Source organism: Tympanuchus pallidicinctus, unplaced genomic scaffold (genome assembly GCF_026119805.1).
Source record: "Tympanuchus pallidicinctus isolate F22 unplaced genomic scaffold, pur_lepc_1.0 scaffold6, whole genome shotgun sequence".
In the NCBI taxonomy this organism is placed as follows: domain Eukaryota; kingdom Metazoa; phylum Chordata; class Aves; order Galliformes; family Phasianidae; genus Tympanuchus; species Tympanuchus pallidicinctus.
The window spans coordinates 12,432,227-12,451,538 of NW_026294780.1; the positions used below are offsets into that span (position 1 = coordinate 12,432,227).

General features: G+C 40.5%; 1 long non-coding RNA gene across 1 annotated transcript in view; it reads left to right on the top strand.

Moving 5' to 3' along the window:
- The first annotated feature begins 8,347 nt into the window (after positions 1–8,347).
- Positions 8,348–19,312, top strand: part of LOC128092188 (uncharacterized) — a 36,734-nt gene continuing 25,769 nt past the window's right edge. Inside the window, exon 1 of the long non-coding RNA XR_008211675.1 lies at positions 8,348–8,471. This is a non-coding gene — a long non-coding RNA (uncharacterized LOC128092188). The remainder of the gene's footprint in view (positions 8,472–19,312) is intronic.

Genomic DNA, 19,312 nt, shown 5'->3' on the forward strand with positions numbered 1-19,312 from the left:
ATCAAGGTCTCCCTGAATGATGGCTCTTCCTCCTATTTACCCCTCCCCGGCTTAGTGATATTTGCTAACTTGAACAATAGTCAATACCAAGGAAACAAGTTGTAAGCAATTTTATAACATGCTCTAAAAAATGGTAATTCAAGTTCTGTTTATTGCAGTTTGGATTCTTTCACTGTGACAAAGTGCACTTTCCATTCTTGCATCTTTCTGCATCAACAGTCTTTCCAGCACAGTCTTTTTGCTGATCAGGGTTACTTTGGTACCACATGAAGTTGAAAAGGAAAAAAAGGGCTGAAAAAGCTCTTGGGGAAGTTGGAATCCATCCTCCTACATAGTTCCTGCCTGGAATATGAACTACCAGGACTGGCATTAATCCCAGAAGCTGAAATCCACTTGTGCATTTCACAGAGTTCTGGGTAAAGGAGTTTGTTAGCATGGGACTAACAAATCTAAAAAAGTTTTATCTCATGGCCACTCATATGTGGATTAACCAGGGTAGTCGGTCCCTGATATCCTGAAGAAACACCAAAGGAACTTTAGTCAGGAAGCAAAGGGAGGAAATACGACACATCAAGGCAGATGTTAAAACAATAAGGAGACAAAGGTGAGGAAATAAGTACACTGCCTGAGTCACATGGCTCAGTTATTGGTGCAGTACATTTCTGAGACAACCCCTGCAGTCTTTATTACACCTATGTTATACAGGAGCACCCTGTTTCTACCTCTTAAAAGAAGCCCATATATTATCCTATGTCTTTATTCAGCTGTGTATTCCCAGCTAGCACTGGAGAAACTTTACAGTCTTTTTTTTTAAATGGGGAAACATTGGGATTTCCATCAATTCCTAGAACTGTGGCCCATTGCTTGGTTACAATCAACTCCATCAAAGACTTCCAAGATTTTAGTCTATGTTTCCTTTGATCACTAACATTCTTTTGTTATTTCTTAAATTGTTTAAAGCAAAGATTCTCAGTTTATTTGCACCCACAGGTTTTTGTATAGAGATATCAAATTCCCCCTTAGTCAACTAAGGAGGAAGCATATTTATTTCTTTTAATCTTGTCTAGAAATTAATGCCTTGTGTTTTTAAATAATTTTTGATGACCTTTTCTGAATTTCCTGCAGTTTTTTGTGCCTTTTTGGCAGAGATGTTTTTAGACTGGGGAGCAGTAGCTTTGCTGCAGCTTTCTCATTCTCTCATCTCTGCACATTGTCCAAGGAGATCTGACATCTCCAGCCAGGAAGACAGCGGTGAGGTTTGCAGCAGTCTTTGGAAAATGGAACAGTGGTCTGAAAACATCTCCATTAACTCTAATGATGGTGCTGGAGACAAGCGCTCTGCTTGCTGCTTGACTGAGGTAGGGGAACACAGGTACTGCCAGTCACCCTCCTAAAACAACACGTATCACTGAGACATGGTTCTGATGCTTTGCATTTTCATGCAAGATAAAAATCAGAGTGCTTTGTACTGAAAGTGACCTGTGTGTGGAGCAGGCTGGTGGAAGGAATGTTCAGATGCCAAAACGTAGTTTTGCACAGAAAATGAATGAAAAAATAAGGTATTGCATAGTGCACTTCCACAGCTAGAGTGAAATTTTGCTTAATATAGGAGCACAAATTGGGACTTGGAGGACATAAAGACTGCTTTGTAGCTTTCCCTTCCTGGGGAAGATTATACAGAAATTCAAATCCCAGCATGAGTTTTAACACACAGCTTCCAACAGCTGCTGGGTATCACATAAGAAATTGGCAAGTCTGCAGTAGCAGCTGTGCCTTGCCACATCCCTGGCAGTACCACAGAGCTGTAAGGGATAGAGGTGACTCAGGTACTTTGGTGAGACATTTTCCACTGGGATTGTATTGAAACAGAGCAGTATAGGCATACTCAAGATCCCACCATGTTACGTTCTCCAGCATAGTTAAAAGAAGATTATAATTGTTCAAGGGGCTTTTTGGTCTACAAACACAGTTACCAATCTTTGCTTCTATATACACTAAATCCAAACATGGGGTTTTGATCTTCAGAAGAGAAAATACATTTTGAAGTCAGAGATGGCCTGTCTCACACATGGCCACATGATTTCAGAGGCAGAGATATGAATTACACTTGCAATCTTTCTTTCTATTTCATCAACATAATTTCAAGTCCTTTATTTGCATTTGCCCATGAAACAAGAGGATAAATCCGTTCCTCTGAAGAAACTGATGCCCATTCAGACATCTCTAAAAAACCTACGTGATGTTTCCCTCCCTGCATGTAGGGAAAAATGAAGCCACAATGCAGCAGCAGTGCTCTATGTGGGCCTTTTTTCAAAGCTGGATCAAAGGATAACAATTAAATAGCTTTTCCATTTATTTCTGACATACTTCGGGGTGTTTGAGCTTTGCTATTTCTTTGTTACAGACTAGCAGCACACAACAGCCACCGCTCAGGTGAGAACAACATCTCGCTGAGAAACCAGCAGCATCCTAATACAAGATAATTCAATCCCTTTCAAATATCTTATCTTACTCCTTAGCTCCACAGTTTTCTGAGAATTGGATTTTGCTCTTTTAAAAAAATATATATTTTCTCTGTACATAATAAAAAAAGTAACAGTTTGTGGCCATATATGCTTTATTTTTCATAGTAACTTCTAGCCACATTTGTCAAACAATGAAATGCTTGAAGGGGTTAAGCCTGCACAAGGGCTTTGCGCAGCTTTCAGTGTTTGGAGGTCAGGACAAAGAAGGGAATCAATTTTTTTCTCTGCTTGCACAAGCTACTAAATGTGCAAGATTCAGTATCAAGCAGTAAGCATTTCTATGGACCTAGTCTGTACGTGCAGCAAATTCAGTAACACCACACACACTCCATAGGGGTTTCAGGGAGTGTGGAGTGCTATCCGTTGGGAGTGGACTTTCTCTACTCACTTAATCTATTGTTTCCAAATATTTTCAGAGTCCTCAGAGAGGCTTTTGTATAATAATGTCTCTAGGAGCAACATATACAAAAGAGCTGGTCCAGGAAATGAATATGTATTTACTAATATATTTTCATACAGGAGTGGAGCATCCATTTTAATGAAACAAAACTTGTACTAATGAATGACATTAAGCGAAGCAAGACAGATCATCTTTCACTCTGGGGACTCAAACGCATATTTTTAGGACATCGTGTGGAATGCTATGGATTTTAACTCTAACTCCAAACACTCCAGACACAGCCCCTTCTCTCCTCCCTTCCCTTCTCCCTTCCCCTTTCTCTGAATTCAGAAAACTTTACTATTCGCTTAAAAACTGCAGGGCTTGAAAATCGATTGTTTATTGTTAGGAACAGGTGTCACACTTTGGGGAAAAAGCTAGGAAATTAATGCCTTCTTTGCCTTGAGTCAGAAAAAGTGTCTCAATAGTTATCGTACTGTTTTGTCTGATTTGCCCATATTCTTTTCTCCTTCTCTAACTTTGCACACTCAATAGAGTCTGGAAGGTAATTCCACTGAGAATCTCATAGGTATTTATTTCGGGTTGATGTGATTCTCACTCCCTGTGCTCTGCCGCTATTGACTAACTCTCCACTGAATACAACGGGAGTTTAAGGATCTAACTTAAATATGAACACCTACTTGTAGATACCAGAATGTAGGTGTCTATAGAGTTTCTGGCGTACATCCATGGGTAGAAAATTTGGTACAAAGATAGTTTTTTAAAGGTGTTTCGAACAGATGGATCAAGATAAATAGTTTGCCCACTTTTTAAAAAGTGGATAGATTAATGAGAATTAGAGTTTCCTGTCAAAACCAAGAATTTGGGTCTTCTATCAAGTTTTACTTTGAAAGGCAGAAAGGTGGGAGAGTGGCTTGTTCATGCACATTTGGCACATGTGGTCTTTAGGTCCAATCTCAGCATGATCAAAGGTAGATTCAAGGATGCTCCCCTTCAAACATGTCCTCAGTAGACCAATGGCAGCAGTGAGAAACCAGCCTTGAATTTAAGTTAACTGGGAAATTGAAGGAGTTGTCAGAGTGTGGCTTAGGCTGATGTGGCTTGTGCTGACCAGGTAGATATAGCTCTGACCTATCACAAGACAAGCCCTGAGCTGCGGCATGCATATTTAAAAGGAATATAAAAATAAATCAAGCAAAAAGAATTTCCAAATCAGGAAAAGCCAAGAGCTTTTCCCAGAAAAGTTCTCCTTGTGTAATTAAGTTTGTTCAACTTAAAGTAAATTCTCTCTTGTCCCCTTTATGCTGAGGCGCTGTGCACTTGGCAAACCTGAAGCTGAAATGTCCTTCAGACCACGGGCAGACAATTTTGCAGTGGTAATAAAACAGTCCCTTTTTGCTTTGGATGGAATCACCCAGAGAGGGAAAAATGCATCTTAAAGGCTTACTTACATTAGCAAGTCTTGCAGCTTTAGCTGTTCTAGTATAGAAGGCATTCTTACTTCCCTGAGTCCCAGTCCAATTATAACTGTTACTATGCACTAGTGAAAATAGCTTTAGCAGGATAAATTTTCTCTAACATAGGACAGGCCTAAATGGCAAGCAAACAAGTGGTGGCTTTCTGAGTGGAAGTGACTCAGGACTCCTGTATTCTGCCAACTCTAGTCCACATATGCAAAGGTATCTCTGACCCACATTCCCTCTGTATTTAGCAATGCAAAAATGCAAAATCTCTTCCCTTATCATGTGCATCAGTAGGAGTGGGAAATAATTCATGCTGAAACTCATTCACTGCATTAATTTAAATAGCTGTGTTAAACCTTTCAGAAGGTTTTTCGTAACACATAAAGCAGTGCTATTGATGTATTCCCCCTGGATTCTCCTTCCTGAATATGTCAGTACTGCTTCTGAGCACACAAGCCTGTGAATCTTGCATAGCACAACCAATGTGCTTCTGACCTCCATCCCACATAAGCAAAAAATGTCTTACAGTAGTATGCATGAAATTTTTGTTGTTCTAATAGGTCCACATGTTCCTTTGCACAGTGCTTGCCCAGACTCCCCTCAAAACACCCTGCTCTCTTAACCTGTTAACCAAGGGAAATATCACTCCCCTTTTTGAGAAAGTAATAAGGAATATTTGGGAAATTACAGGTCTGCATACCTCATTTATGTGCCTGGGAAAGTCACAAAACAGATCATCCTGGAAGCTGTGTTAAGGCACATACAAAATGAGGAGGTGATTCACGACAGCCAGCACAGCTTCACCAAGGGCAGATCAGACCTAACCAATCCAATAGCTTTCTATGATGGAGTGACAGCATCAGTAGACAAGGGAAGAGCAAATGATGTCATCTACCTGGACTTGTGCAAGGCCTTAGACATGGTCCCACACCACATCCTTATCTCTAAATTAAAGACATATGGATTTGAAGGATGGACTATTCAGTGAATAAGGAATTAGTTGGACAGATGCAGCCAGAGTGCTGTAGTCAACAGCTCTATGTCCAGCCGGTGGCCAGTGACAAGCGGTGTCCCCCAAGGTCTGTCTTGGGGCTGATGCTCTTCGACATCTTTATTAATGATCTGGGTGGTGGGATTGAGTGTACCCTCATCAAGTTTGTTGATGACACCAAGCTGAGTAGTGCAGTTGACATTATTCAGGTGGACCAGGAAGGAAGGGACATCATTCAGGGAGACCTGGACAGCCTTGAAAAAGGGGGCCCACGAGAACCTAATGAGGTTCAACAGGGCCAAGAACAAGGTGTTTCATTTGGACTGGGGCAATTCCAGGTATAATATGGACTGGGAGAACTCCTTGAGAGCAGTCCTGAGGAGAAGGACTTAGAGGTCCTGGCAGACGAAAAACTCAACATGAGCCAGGAGTATGCACCTGTAGCCAAACACCTCTGTTCTGGTTTCTCCAACGTTCTTCCTAACAGTAGTTACTGTCCTAGTACAGACGGTGGAGATGTTTGCGTGCTCCATGTCAACAAGGGAGGTCCTTCTTATTCTGAATATCTGTCCTTCAACAGGTCTGTAGCTGAAGCCTGTATTTAAGGCAGATAAGAGTTCTGTCCTATGTCATTGTAGCCAGTATCAGATTTTAAGAGCAACAGTATATACTCTTTAGAAAAGCAACTGGGGGAAACCAACAGACACTGTAATTTAAATAGGAGGGGTGATTAGTTTCCTGTATCACCTGTAAAAATAGATACTGCATACACTGTCTGAATTTATATACATACATGCTTACATATAGTGACTGCCCTTAGCTTTGCACAAAATGTACAGGTTGAAATGGAAATTGTTTGAAAGTTAGGAAATGTTAGAATGAAGATCACTCAGTAAACATGAAGACAAGTCTATCTGGTTCTCAACTGTATGAGCAGACTCTTTTTTTTTTTTCCTCATGTGATATCTGCCTCTTTCAGGACATCGAGCAGCCCTGAGTAGTGATGAACTCAGACTGTGCAGTGCTGGAGTCAGTTAGTTGCAGTCCAACTGCCTCATGTAGCAAAATTCATCCCCAGCATGACAAATTTTAGATCAGATGATGTAACAAAATTTGTTTTGTAAGTCAGTAAACTATTGGTTTTATAAGAAAAATAAACTGATTTTTTCAGGATTTTTTTTTTCTCCTATCTGTATTTCAGACTTTTCACAAAGCCACCAGAAGGAGCATTTGCTCCCAGACTAAAGTCAGAAGAGGGAGGGTAATGGATTCCAAGATATACCGACAAAAAATTGGGAAAAGAAAGTGAATCTGAGAACCATTCAAGATACTTTACCTGTCTTCCTCAGTGCTCCTGTCCTCCCACATCTGCTGCTTAATTTTTCCCACAAGAGATAAACTGGAGTACAACCAGTAAATTTCAAAGGAAAACATTTATAGCTCTCTGATATCTCCACTAGTCACTCTGAAGTCTGACATAAGACCAGCTGCAAAGGATGTGTTTACAAATGTGAGTTTTTTTGAACGATTGATGACCACATGGCAAGCCACAAATGCTGAGTAATTAATTATCCAGAGTGGCTTGTGAATCATAAAGGCAGTTCATCGTTTCATTTAGCTGAGCCCTATTGCAGAACGTTATCAAAGCTATATAAACTACATAAACAATCAGAAAAAATATCCATCGCAACCTCAAGTAGTAAGTTAACTAAAAAGCACACCAAAATTTAAATGTATGTGACTCTATTTAATAGAGTAACTAAGTTACTCTTTTGTTTATTGATTCTGTTCTAAATCTACTATCATATCTATGTTCCATGTCTCTTGTGAGGATGAAGTCAGTATAATAATTGGGCGCAGAGGGTAATCTAAGTACAAACTGAATTTCATACACACTGACAGGTCAAAACTTGTCTTGAATTTACAGCTATGTGCCAGTAGGGACAAAAATGACTTTGCACACATTCAGCTAAGTTCACTGAAAGATTTCACCAATATAATTGGCAGCAGCTTCCTTGGGAGAAAAGCTTCCTGAGGGATTGGGTACTGGGGACAAAAGGACATTAAACACCCTTTGTAAGCTGCAGACTGCAGACAGTGCAGTAGCACTCCCACTGAGAGCTAATGGATGATGAAGAGGAACAGTCAAACAGTCTCTGCAATGCTCATGAATCCCGGCTGTGCTCAGGAAGGGATTTCTTCCAGGAAAACCAAAATCCTGGACCCTCCCCCCCCTTGGAGCAGAGCAGGAAGAATGAGCAGAGGAGAAAGTTGCTTTGAGTGAAAACCATGCGCCCACTGTCTACAAGGGGGACATGGTCAAGGCAGATATGTCTTATTCTTCATGGAAGTGGCCCAGGGTAGCCTGTCTTTGGACTGTTTGTGAATATATCTGTTCCACCACGTGCTAAGCCGTTTAATCCTCAAGGTCTCTCTGCTGCAAAACATAGTGATGAAGTGAGTGGTGTGCTCTTGTGTGACTTCACCGACTCAACGGGATTCTCAGCAATGTGCAGGCAGCATGCAGCCTAAAAAAAGACTGAAGGCACTCACACCTTGTACGCACATCACTTGCATGCCATCGCACTGAATGGGTCTGTAGGTGGTGTTAAACTCGGAATGCGGTCTGTCTTTTGGTATGCCACTGCACTGAAAAGGGATTGGCAGGAAGATATTGTCTAGGAATATAAACGCTACGTGTTAAGTGGGGGGTTTCATTTGAAAGGTAGGTGAAAAATGGTTTTGTTATTGCGCTGTCTTTTGTTTGCTTGTGTTATTTCAGAGACGTGGCATTTGGTGTTACTGCACTCTAGTAAGTTTGAAGCTATTTGGTAGAAATCCTGGAAGCTCTGTTATCACAGTAGACCACTGCACATTCAAAAAATCTGTCTATCATTTGGATGTTGCTATAGCAACAACCTAGTTTCAGCTGGAAAAAACTGGTTCACTTGTGCCTGCATATTCTGAACTACAATCTTGCTTTCTCCTATTGAGCAGCAGCAAAATGTCTTTTATCATTTGAGGCATAAAATAACTCCAGTGAAAGAGAACTCCATGGAAAGGACTACGCCCTGCTCTCCTTCCATTCACTAGTAAGTAACTTATTTGCTTCCAGATGAATAAAATATTGCATTTCTAAAACATATTTCTGATAATTATTTCCAGTTTTGTTGTTTAACTCAAGTCTATATTAAGAAAAGCAATTTTGCAGCTTTTTAACCAATTAAGCACTTTCTAGCTATAAATTTGTAGCACTTTCATTGCTATAAATAAAGATGCCATTTTCATGGTAGTTCTCCTCCAGCTATTGGAAGGGGTGTGCACTAACCCATGAGCTATAGTAATTACAAACGATCTCCAGATGGTACCATGGCAAGCCAAATTGATGGTATTTTTAGGTCTGAACACTTATCTTCGCAGTCACAAGCAAGGAAGTCCTTCAGACTGTGCCTGAGGCTTCCAGGAGGGAAGATGGGATGTGTGCCCCATTACCCTTCTGGATTCAGAGTCAGAAGCAGGATCTCTTGTGTGCTGGTCCAAAGTCAGATAGCTGACGGTGACACAGAGCATGACTGCATATGCTGCACAGGCTGTTTTCTTAGGACAATACCGTTTACATGCCCCAGCTGTCAAAACTGCCCAAGCATCAGGTCAACAATGTTGGTAAAATGCCAGTTTTCCACTGCAAAGAGAGTGATTTAGCTAGTCAGTCAGCTTTTGAGCCACAACATTTCTGCGGGGCAAATGAGACCCTCATGCGCATTGCAGAGGCTCTGCCTCTGTAGGCCCTAGGGCAAACTCTATGTCCTTAACGCAGTTGTGCTGGTGCAAAAGAAAAACGCTGTGACTTTGGGTCACTTTTTCCTTCACCTGCCCTCTGATAAAACAGGTGCTAGTTTTTTCTTTCATGTATTCAGGGCCCATGAAAGTAGCAGGTTTATGTCTGCCTCACTGAGGGGGATGAAGAAAAGGAGTACCATAAAGGCAACAGGTTGCTAAAAGCACAGATGATCATCAGTATGTGATCTAGAGTTCATGGATATACAATCATACCCATGCAATAAACTTCTTGGAGGGAAAAAAAACCTCTCAGAAGTTAAAAGCATGAGCTGCTAAACTGTTTGCAGGGCTGAGTGTTTCTGAGTTTCTTCTGATCTTGCTTACTCCGCAGGCAGTCATGGCCTGGTTTGTGCAGCACTGCCACAGCCAAGCTTATGTACAGCCCAGGAGTCACTCTGAGGGATTTCTGAATACTTCTTGCTTTCTCTCCTTATTTCATCATCATACTTACCTGCATGAACTGGGAAGAAAAAAAAAAAAAAAAAAAAAAAAAGAGAAATTATATTGTTTCTGTCATTTAAATAGATTCTCTCTGAGGGTCACCTCTGAGTATATTAGGTTGTTGTTATTCTGCAGACCACAGACGGAGAAATGCAGCTCTAAATTACCTCAGATCTCCTTGTGTCACACATATCCTTTTAATCTTGCACTCTGACTGCAGCAGAGACATTGCTTTTCTATGATGTCTGTGTCTCTGCCAGCTTTTTAAAGCTTCAGCCTTTTGTATCCCAACAATGAGTAACACACTTGTAGTCTTAACAATGGAGAAGTTTCTCTTTTCCTTCTTCAGTTCACACTGGTGGAGCATTGAGGCTCAAACTATTGTGCTCTCTCACCATTACTGTGATGCAGAGAACCTTTCCTAACTAATATCACCCACAAATTGTTCAATGGGGAATACAGAGGGTATTACTGCAATTGGTTTGGCAGCCCCTCCCTCAGAAAGTTGTCATATTCTCTCCTTCCTCTTTTGTGCCTTAGTTGTTTTCTGAGATTCTCATGCAGATAGAGATGGGTAAACCAGATTAGCAGGCTTCCACAGAAACATATCTAATGAAAGAAGAGTCCCAGACAAGGCTGGGTTTTCAAAACAGCTGAAGAAGCAACTATGGATGGGATCTTGTTCTCTTTTCTTAAGGTTCCTAATATTTTGGATGAAAAAAACCTCAGTGATTTCCCTAGGACATCATCCTGCTTTCAGCCCAATTGGTGCTTCTGTTTTATGCCTAGTATCCTTAAATTGTTATGTGGTTTAACATCTTTTATCTCTGCTAGTTCCCTCATGTGTTTCACCCATAGCAGAATCATTAGAGCCATTTATGAAGTTAATATGATGCACAATAGGCTTAGCTACATAGTCATTTTTCTCTTTCTTGTGTCACTTATCCACCTACTCATGCGGTCTTTATAGATGGATAGGCTTCCTGGACAGGGAAAGCTGGAAAATATACCTTGTAGCAGTGGCATAAGGTACTGTTTAATTTGTTTTTAATGTGATTTGTGATGCACTCTGGTCGATAATTTATCTTTCTGGTTGACAGAAACAGTCACACTTGCATACCTGTTAGGATCTTTCCTAGACTAATTTAAAGAATCATGTCATTTAAGAACATCTTCTATAGAAGGCTGCCTTGTTGTTCCACCATAGGTATGCCATTTATTCTTCCAAAATGCTGTTTTGCTCTTCCTTTCCTGAGCCTGGCTAGCCTGAGAATCCAACTTGTCTCTTGCAAGTTATACTGTGGAGCTCTAACCATAGCCCAAGGGATCAGTGTTGAACAACATGATTTTTTAATGAGCACGCTCAGTGTAGGTTGCTCTTATTTAACATAGAAGAGAAGCATAATTCCCACTCCAAGTCATTTGCAATCTAAGGACTGGATTGTGGCTGTAAGCCACATCTGGCAGTGGGGGAAGAGTGCAGAGAATGCTGCTTCTGAAGGCATTTTTGCTAAGTCTCTTGGTACTCAAAGGTCAGCAACTGCTGCTACAGTCATGTACAAGCATAAATATGTGTATCACAAGAGATACGAATTGATGGCCCAGCTCTCATCTGAGGAAGAGATATGAAGCTGCTCTGTAAGTCTGAATGCCATCAATTCTGTAGAATAAGAAGAGTCCTTGCCCTGCACTCTTTGGCCTGTGTAGGGTTACACCAGACAGACATACGGGTTTATCACAGGAGACTGCAGCAGAACAGACACAGCCACTTTCCTCTGCAGCTTGTTGCCACTGACGCAGATCAAGTAACCAAAGCAATTGTCTCCCTGGGCAAACAGGTTGGAGTTGTTTAAATAAGAAAGGCAGAGATGTATTTGAGTTCAGTCAAATAATTGAAGGGGAGGCCAAGAAAACCTAGGGTCAAGAAAGGCATCTCACAGCTATAGCTGCTTACGTAGAGCGATCAGAGTTGGCACTGAGAGCCACGCATCCGGTCAGCATACAACTCAGAGACTCCTTCTTCTCCACAACCTGCTTTTGAAGCTAAGAACTCACAAAGGACCTGCATCTGAAATTTTTAGCAAAGTGTTCTGTACCAGTTCTTCAGTGGAAAAAAGTCTTGCTCAACCAAGGAAGGAAAACTCCTATTACTGCCGAGGAAGAGCAGCTGTGCCTAAACAACAAGTTGTTTCTTAACAACAGTTTTCTGTGGGATATAGCAATAAAAAGGAAAAAGAAAAAAACACGTATTTTCCTGTCCTCAGGCGGGCAAACAAGACCTTCCTGGTAAGAACTGGTACAATAGATTCAGAGATTTTATTTTGCCAAGACAGAGACAGTCAGAAATGGTTGGGGAAGACATTGAAAGAATGGGAGGAGTGAATTCTGATTAGAGACTTGGGAATCCTCCAGATAGCAAGGGAATTGCTTTTAGGGATGGATAATAGGGAAAAGAGAAACAGAGATCCTGGAAGAAGAGGAGGCAGGATGACCCAGGACGCACCCTGCAGTTACACGTATATGTACAGAAAAGACAAAATGGTGGAAGGAAGATTGATGGAGACAAAGGCAGGTGAAAATAAGCTGGTTAGAAACTGGAACATTTTTTAGAGTAAAGGAAGAAATTTCTCTTCGATCACTGGAAAACTAATGTAAAGTTAGCAAACTTGACATTTTGCACCACATGTCTTTAAGGAATCCCATTCTAATGACAGAAATGTGCATTTGGGTACACAATATCTATTAGAGTGCCAGATGCAAAAACTGGGCAGTTGCAATTCTGAAGTCTCTAATAATGTCAGAAAAGCATTGTTTTAATAAGACTGATATATTCAAAGTAATACAAAATATGGACAAAAAAGACTGCTGAGTTGAATACCTTGTTCTATCTACAGCCTTCTCTTTAAGACTGAACTGTAGCCAGTCATGGTGAATAGGCATGCTCAGCATTTGCTCAGTGCACATGGACAGCCTTCATTCGGTCCAGGCTCATTCAAAAACAACTTTGAGAAAGGCAAAGCCCACTTTTCTGTACAGTGGTTAAAGCTTGCATGTGAGATGTGAGGGAGTCACTTCAATCACTTAATCAAGCCCCATAATATGCAAACTGACATTTCTGCTTCCGTAAGTGCCATGCCAAATGGACTGCAGATGAGGCTGAATGAGGCCCCATCCCACTGTCGTACTGAGTTGGGAAGATGGTGCAGCCAGGGAAGCACAAATCATAGATACATAAACAGAATGGTGGAGGGAGCCCTCAATCTACCCATAGGCTAGGGTAGACTTGCCCTTTCAGATGAACTTTTTCAGCATTGAACGTAACCTCTCTCAGGCCTGTATGGACAGTATAAGAATGTAACCTTTTAACAAGGAGCATATGCGCTACAGATAACCTTATCAGACCTGAACACAGGCGCACACAGGTTGAAAAACATTTGGCGTGGCAACACAGACTTTTTGCACAGCCTTGCCAAGCATGTCTGTGCCAGCTCAATCAAATACAATAATGTATTGTTAAGTAATGAGTTTCATAAAAAGGGCCAAACTCTGTGTGATGCCTCATAGGAACAGCTTTGTGAGTGGTCCTTTTGTGCACAAGGCTCTCCTAGTTAATGCAACTTGAGAACTACCTCACTTCCATTTGGCTCTCGTTTCTTTCCAAGGGAAAGCTGGTTATGGTCTTGCAAAAGTAAATGCGGAAGTGAGCAGACTTTCAAACTTGATTAGTCTGAATTACTGATGTAGACATACATGCACATGAAATGTTTGATGAGGATTGGAGCCACACTTCCAAAAACACTCTCTCCACAGAGAATCACCTCTCATACAATTACAAGAGCATTTTTTTCTGTTTGAAAATGATTATGCCTACATTAAGAATGAATACTCCTATTATATATTTCAATCTATTTAAATCCACTTAAGTCTAACCTTCTCACTGCTGAACTTCCCTTAGCAGGTCTGGCAGCAAAGGTGTTGATGACTACACTGGGCCATATGCAGATGCCATACAGGGCATATTTTGCTAATGGGTTTTATGCACTCTCCTGCCAGTACAGCCAAACTTTTTCAGTGCCTCATGGGCACCAGCTGAAGCCTTCTGCTGACAGCGTGAGAGTTTTTTGTCCATTCAGTTCTACCTGCAATTCTGCATGGGACCTGGCCATTTAAACAGTAGCTGGAAGCTTTGTTCTCATTTCAGACCTCCCTTTAATCACGGAGGAGTTGATCTCAGAGACCTCCTGCCATTCTCAGCCCTCCTCTGGCATGAGAGCTAGGGCAGCTTCCCTGCTGGTTCTATTGCAGAGAGCTCAGGGCACAGTTACAGTGTAAATAAATTAGTCATTTCAAAAGTCAGCCACACAATGAGAGGCATTATGCCAGATTCAAATCAAAACCACAGGCCAGGTGAAGTCGCAAAGATATGACATTTTGCACTGTCAGAGAAAGCAGTCTCGTAATTTTTTATTATTTTATTTTTGAGATTGTGAATACCTACTAAGTCACCTTTCATTTTCCCATGTGACAATTTTGTTTCTTGCAGTAATGTGGCCATAGGTAAACAAGTAATGTGGGAAAATGGGGAAAGAGGATATGGGGGAACCCACTTCAAGGTTTACATGCACAGTGGGTGCAATTGATATCCTGATGCACACACTGATCAGGAATGCACAGGAAGCTAGAATGCCCTGAAGCTTACAATCAAGCTCTGAAGACAGATAAACAGTTGCCCAGTACACTCTTTAGGATCATTTCCAAGAAAGAACAGAGCTTTGAATGTACAGTGTTTTTTACATCCTTGTTGAAGCTATCAAAACTGTCAGAAGAACTCCATGGTCATCGATACCAATCAGAAGGAAACCAGAGGTAATCTGTACTTGCACAGTCTCCAAAGCTCGCTCAGATTTGGCTTAGATAGATAGGGATCATGACATTGACACCAGTAGCATTCTGATAAATCTAACATGATACTTAGATGAAATAAGCTGTCTGAATATTGACATTTTTATTATTATCATGCAAAATACAAAATCGTGCAAAGAACAAAAGAAAGAAACAGAAGACGTAGAAGAATATATTAAAGGCTTTACCATAGAAATTCTACTGCCTTCAAAATGAAGAGCTTGGTGTTGGATCTGGTTCACAGTCCTATGGAATTCTGACACACATTTAACAGCCATAAAGCTAACCTCTCCCTGCTCCAACATTTAATTCTCTGTGCGCCCTAGTTTAGTAATATAGAAGCTGTTCTTTTTTAACTAAGGGCTCAAAATCAACATTTTCTACCATGGATAATTTCTCCAAGTTAGAAGATTATACTTGATAAGCAAGGAATTTACCAGACACTTGGCTTACTAACACTCAAACACACTTCACATCTGCACGTCAGATCATCCAGACAGCAAATGTCTTGCCCAGTTTTCCTACTGAGTCTTCTTTCACACGGAAAAACCGAGGCCTTCAGCTCATGCTTTCAGACATTAAATAAATGAAAGACTCCAAGTCATTGGAATTATGATTGAGCTTCTGAGTGCAGTAGAAACATAGAATCATAGGATCACCAATAAAAGAGAACTCTACCATTTTGAGGTTGCTCTGCCCAAGACAGTCCCTGACCTCCACATCTCCCACCAGTCCTTCTCTGTTTGTGTACAAGTTGAGTATGCTTGTTCTTTCAAAAAATAATTTCTCAAATGAACCTTTTCACTGTCTCAGAACAATAGTTTGCAGACTTTTTCTTTTTTTCAGAGCTGAACAATTTCACCCAACCCAATTTCAGTTTTTGATTGGGGCTGAAATGATTAATTTCAGTTAGAAATTCTGAGAACATGCCTGTAGATTTTACGTGCTGAGGGAACCTCCCAGGTCTTACAGAACCATCTTCAGAATCACACCATGTGTTAGCATAGCAAAGATCCTTCATTAGGGGAACAGAAAGGACATAAAATTACCTGAAAGGAGATCTTCAGGTTGTGGATATTAGTGTAGCTCAGACATGTTCAGTGTCGCTTGTTGCCTGCGAAGTGGTCTGTGAATCTGCTTGAGGCACTGATGAGCTCCCGATTTTCACTGTTACAAAATCCAACTGCCCCTATTGCGAGAGGATTTTCTGTCTGTCAAAAGAAAACCATGGGAAATACATTTAGTTCCACAAAGTGAAAATACTTGAGCTTAGTAGAGTCAAGGTACGATATGAGGAGGACACAAATCTACAACACTGAGAATTCTTTCAGACAATGTTTACTTGCAATAAGCACTAATTAAAACCCACAGGCTTTTTTTTTTCTTCTCAGAAATCTCGCATCTGAACTTAAAAAACAACTATTGTGCTGTTCCAGGGGAATGTGTGAGGTTCACATTTGTAATTCATTTCAAAACAGCAGTGAATTGCTTGGATTAGCTATAATCCAGGCTTTCTATATCCTGGCTATCCTTCAGTCTGTAAAGACAAGTAATGATTGTTTGTCCAGGGGTTATGTGATGCAGATATCAACAATCAGTTAATTCTCTAAAGATGTGATGTCTTGTAGCTTTGGATAGTAGGAGATGGGAATTCTGAGTTGGGAATGGCTTTGAGCTTTGAGCAGAGCTTTTGTTGACCTGAATGTTTTTCAAATTTCAATGGCAAAATTTGAAACTATTTTTATTCAAATGAGTTAATTCTACAGGCTGCAAGAAAATAATTTCATGAATATTACCCTTTTCGTTATAGATGACATGCAACAATTGCTTTTCGTGGGAAATGATTCCTAGCCATTTACAGTAGAAGAACAGTACTGTAAACACTGAGTCCAAACAACTCAGGGACCTTAGCACGTGATGTGTAGAACTGGTTTAAAATTCAGTCATTTTTAAAGCTAAACATGGTCACAATCTCTTTCAGTAAGTGCAAGCTTTTTCTAAAACAAAAGTAACATTTTTCCACCTCTGTAGTTCTGAATCTTGATTGAATGTATTAAAAATAAACAAACAAACAAACAAACAAAAAAGACAGAAGAGAATTTTTTTTGTCTGCTGTGGTTATGAATGGCGAGTTTCTAGAAGTGGTAAAGTGACCAAGGCATAAATCTTGCAAAAGCAGTGCATGGAATAAGCCCAATAATTCAGACTTAACTCTGTGGTTGTAAATAGGTTTCTTTAATACATAATAGGGTCCAAAGTTTCATAACTCTCATAATAAATACTGTTTTGATCTCCAAAAAATGACAAGGTTCATGTCCAGATGTGCTCACTTAGATTTATAATTTCTTCTAAACTGGTTTGTAAGACCTTAGCCTCAATACTCCTTGAGAGTTCTGCAAGCTATATATAAATCTTGTTTGGAGCTTTTGTAGAAGACTAATAATTTATCCTAAAAACTCATGGCTATCTTGAGTCACTCTGACTTCATTAAATCCATTTTGTTTTCTCTCAAAGTATTTAAAATCATTTCTTACAACATTCTAGGCACTTCAGCTCTGCAAGCTATATGGAGACATGGCACATGAAGTGACAGAAATATTAGTGTCAGGACAAGAAGAAAACAAAAACAAAAATAAATATAGCCCAGGCTCCAATCCCGTAATCAGTATGCATCTTCAGAAAAAAGTCAGACATACTGATCAGTGAAGCAATTTGCATGCAGGGCTTGGGTAGTAAGAATGTCTGGGATTTCTTGCCAGCTGCATCGGAGCGCTCCTGTGAGATTCTGGCCTCTTTCTTCAACTTATACAGTCCTGCCAAGTCCAAGTATGCAAATTAATTAACCGCCTCTTTCCCTTTCTTTAAGATCTAAAACAAAAATAGTCTTATGACCACTTTCCTTCTTTGCTTCCAAGTTTGATGGGAGTCCTGTTTTCAGGTCCCCAATGCCACCTTCTAGAAACATACAAGTATACCATTTCACTCCTGAAAGGGCAAATACTCTCGTGCAATCTCTTGGCTCAAGGAGCAGAAGCATTCAGAAGACGCGTATCATGAGATCTGTAGTGGGACCAAGAATTAAATAACAAATATTCTGGTGGGCTTAGCTCTCCTGCTTGCATTGAGAATGCTCTTTCACTGGTTACACCTGCTTCACATGGATTTACAAAGATTTAGCTGGTGTTTGCAGGTCTCTGAACTGCTCAGGAGAGAGGTACGATATCCATGCTGTGTGCAAAATGATGGCAGTATTGATCTTTGAGGTCTGCTCAACCACTGGCCAGACAGCTGACGAGACATCCAATTTCTAGAGTCCTTCATCTGCTCTATTTATGTAAATTGTGGATAGAGTACCAGTAGTTGGCATTTGAAAATATTTACCATGCTTCTTGTGCTTTACTGGACCGACAAAAACATGGTACTGTGCACTACAAATGCTTTCCTCTCTGGAGATTCTTGCATCAGGTTGGAACAAGAAGGGTCGAATTCCGTGCTGCTTTACACTGCATGTCGTTGTGACCCCAGCTCAGTTCCTGGACTGCTGGTGGTGTGAAAGCAGTATCAGCTGCGGTGATGCATGTCTATTTGCTGTTGTATGACTGCCTCTGGGCTCCAATATACTTCCCTTGACCTTGCCACAGACCATGCATCAAGCTTTGTGAGTGCTGGCTTGCAATGGAGGCACATTTTCTGTAACACTGACTTTTTGGAATTATATTTTTGTAAGATTTAACTGCACACAAAACAAACATTAAGATGGTCCTCTTTGATCTTTGCACAGACTTTCATGCTTATTCCATGTTACTACACTTTGAAGTAATTGTAAACAATGGTGTGGAAATACAGAAAGAAATTTCTCTAGAGAAAGATGGGGAAATTACTGCAGTTGGAGAATCATAGAAAACATAGCTGCAAGGAACTATGAGAGGCTGTACACTCAGCATTTGATTTAGCATGGATTTTGGAAGATTACTGCAGTATAATAACGTCAAACTGTTTTAAAATAATTCTTTGCTTCAGTATTGTGTTTAAAAGGAAAGAGTCTGAACAGGTAAAGGTGAACACTTTCTCCTCCAGCACAGTGGACTCTGTCTTTCTTCCCATTCCTCACATTCCATGGTGGCATAAAATCTAGGAGTTATTGCACTTCAAGTTGGTGATTGCTTTTCAGAAATGTAAGAGAGACCAGAATTAGACCTGGCATACCACAGATTTTTGTGTAGTGGTTTTGTAATGAGAGAAACAATATTGCTTGAAGTAGAAGTGGAAAATAGTACTCTACTGTGCTTTTCTACAGCAGCAAGGGAAAACTAGAAACGTGGTGAAAAGTAATTGTGTATTTGACCTCTCAAATTCTCTCCAAAGCACTTTCATATGCTATAGGAACTGAGCTGTAACCCATGTAACAATTATTTGAATTTTTTAATCTCTTTCCATTACTCTGCCATATCTGAGTTTCTTAATCCCTTTCCTTAGTGGAAGGGGTAAATCTGTCCTCCACCCATAGAGACACAAGTGATATTAACAAGCTGAAGAGAGAACCCATGAAGTCATTTGCCTTTTAGCAAGGAATAAATTGTAAAAGCAAGAAACTGCCTCTGAGAGTTAAGGCAAAAGAAGAAGATGTGGCATGGGAGATGAGTGTGATTTCACACACCCTGGTACAGAGTGTAATTCTGCTGAAGTGACAGTGGTGCAGGGACCAGTGCCACCAAGAGCACTGCCCTCCAGGATGTCTCGTCTGTCTCAG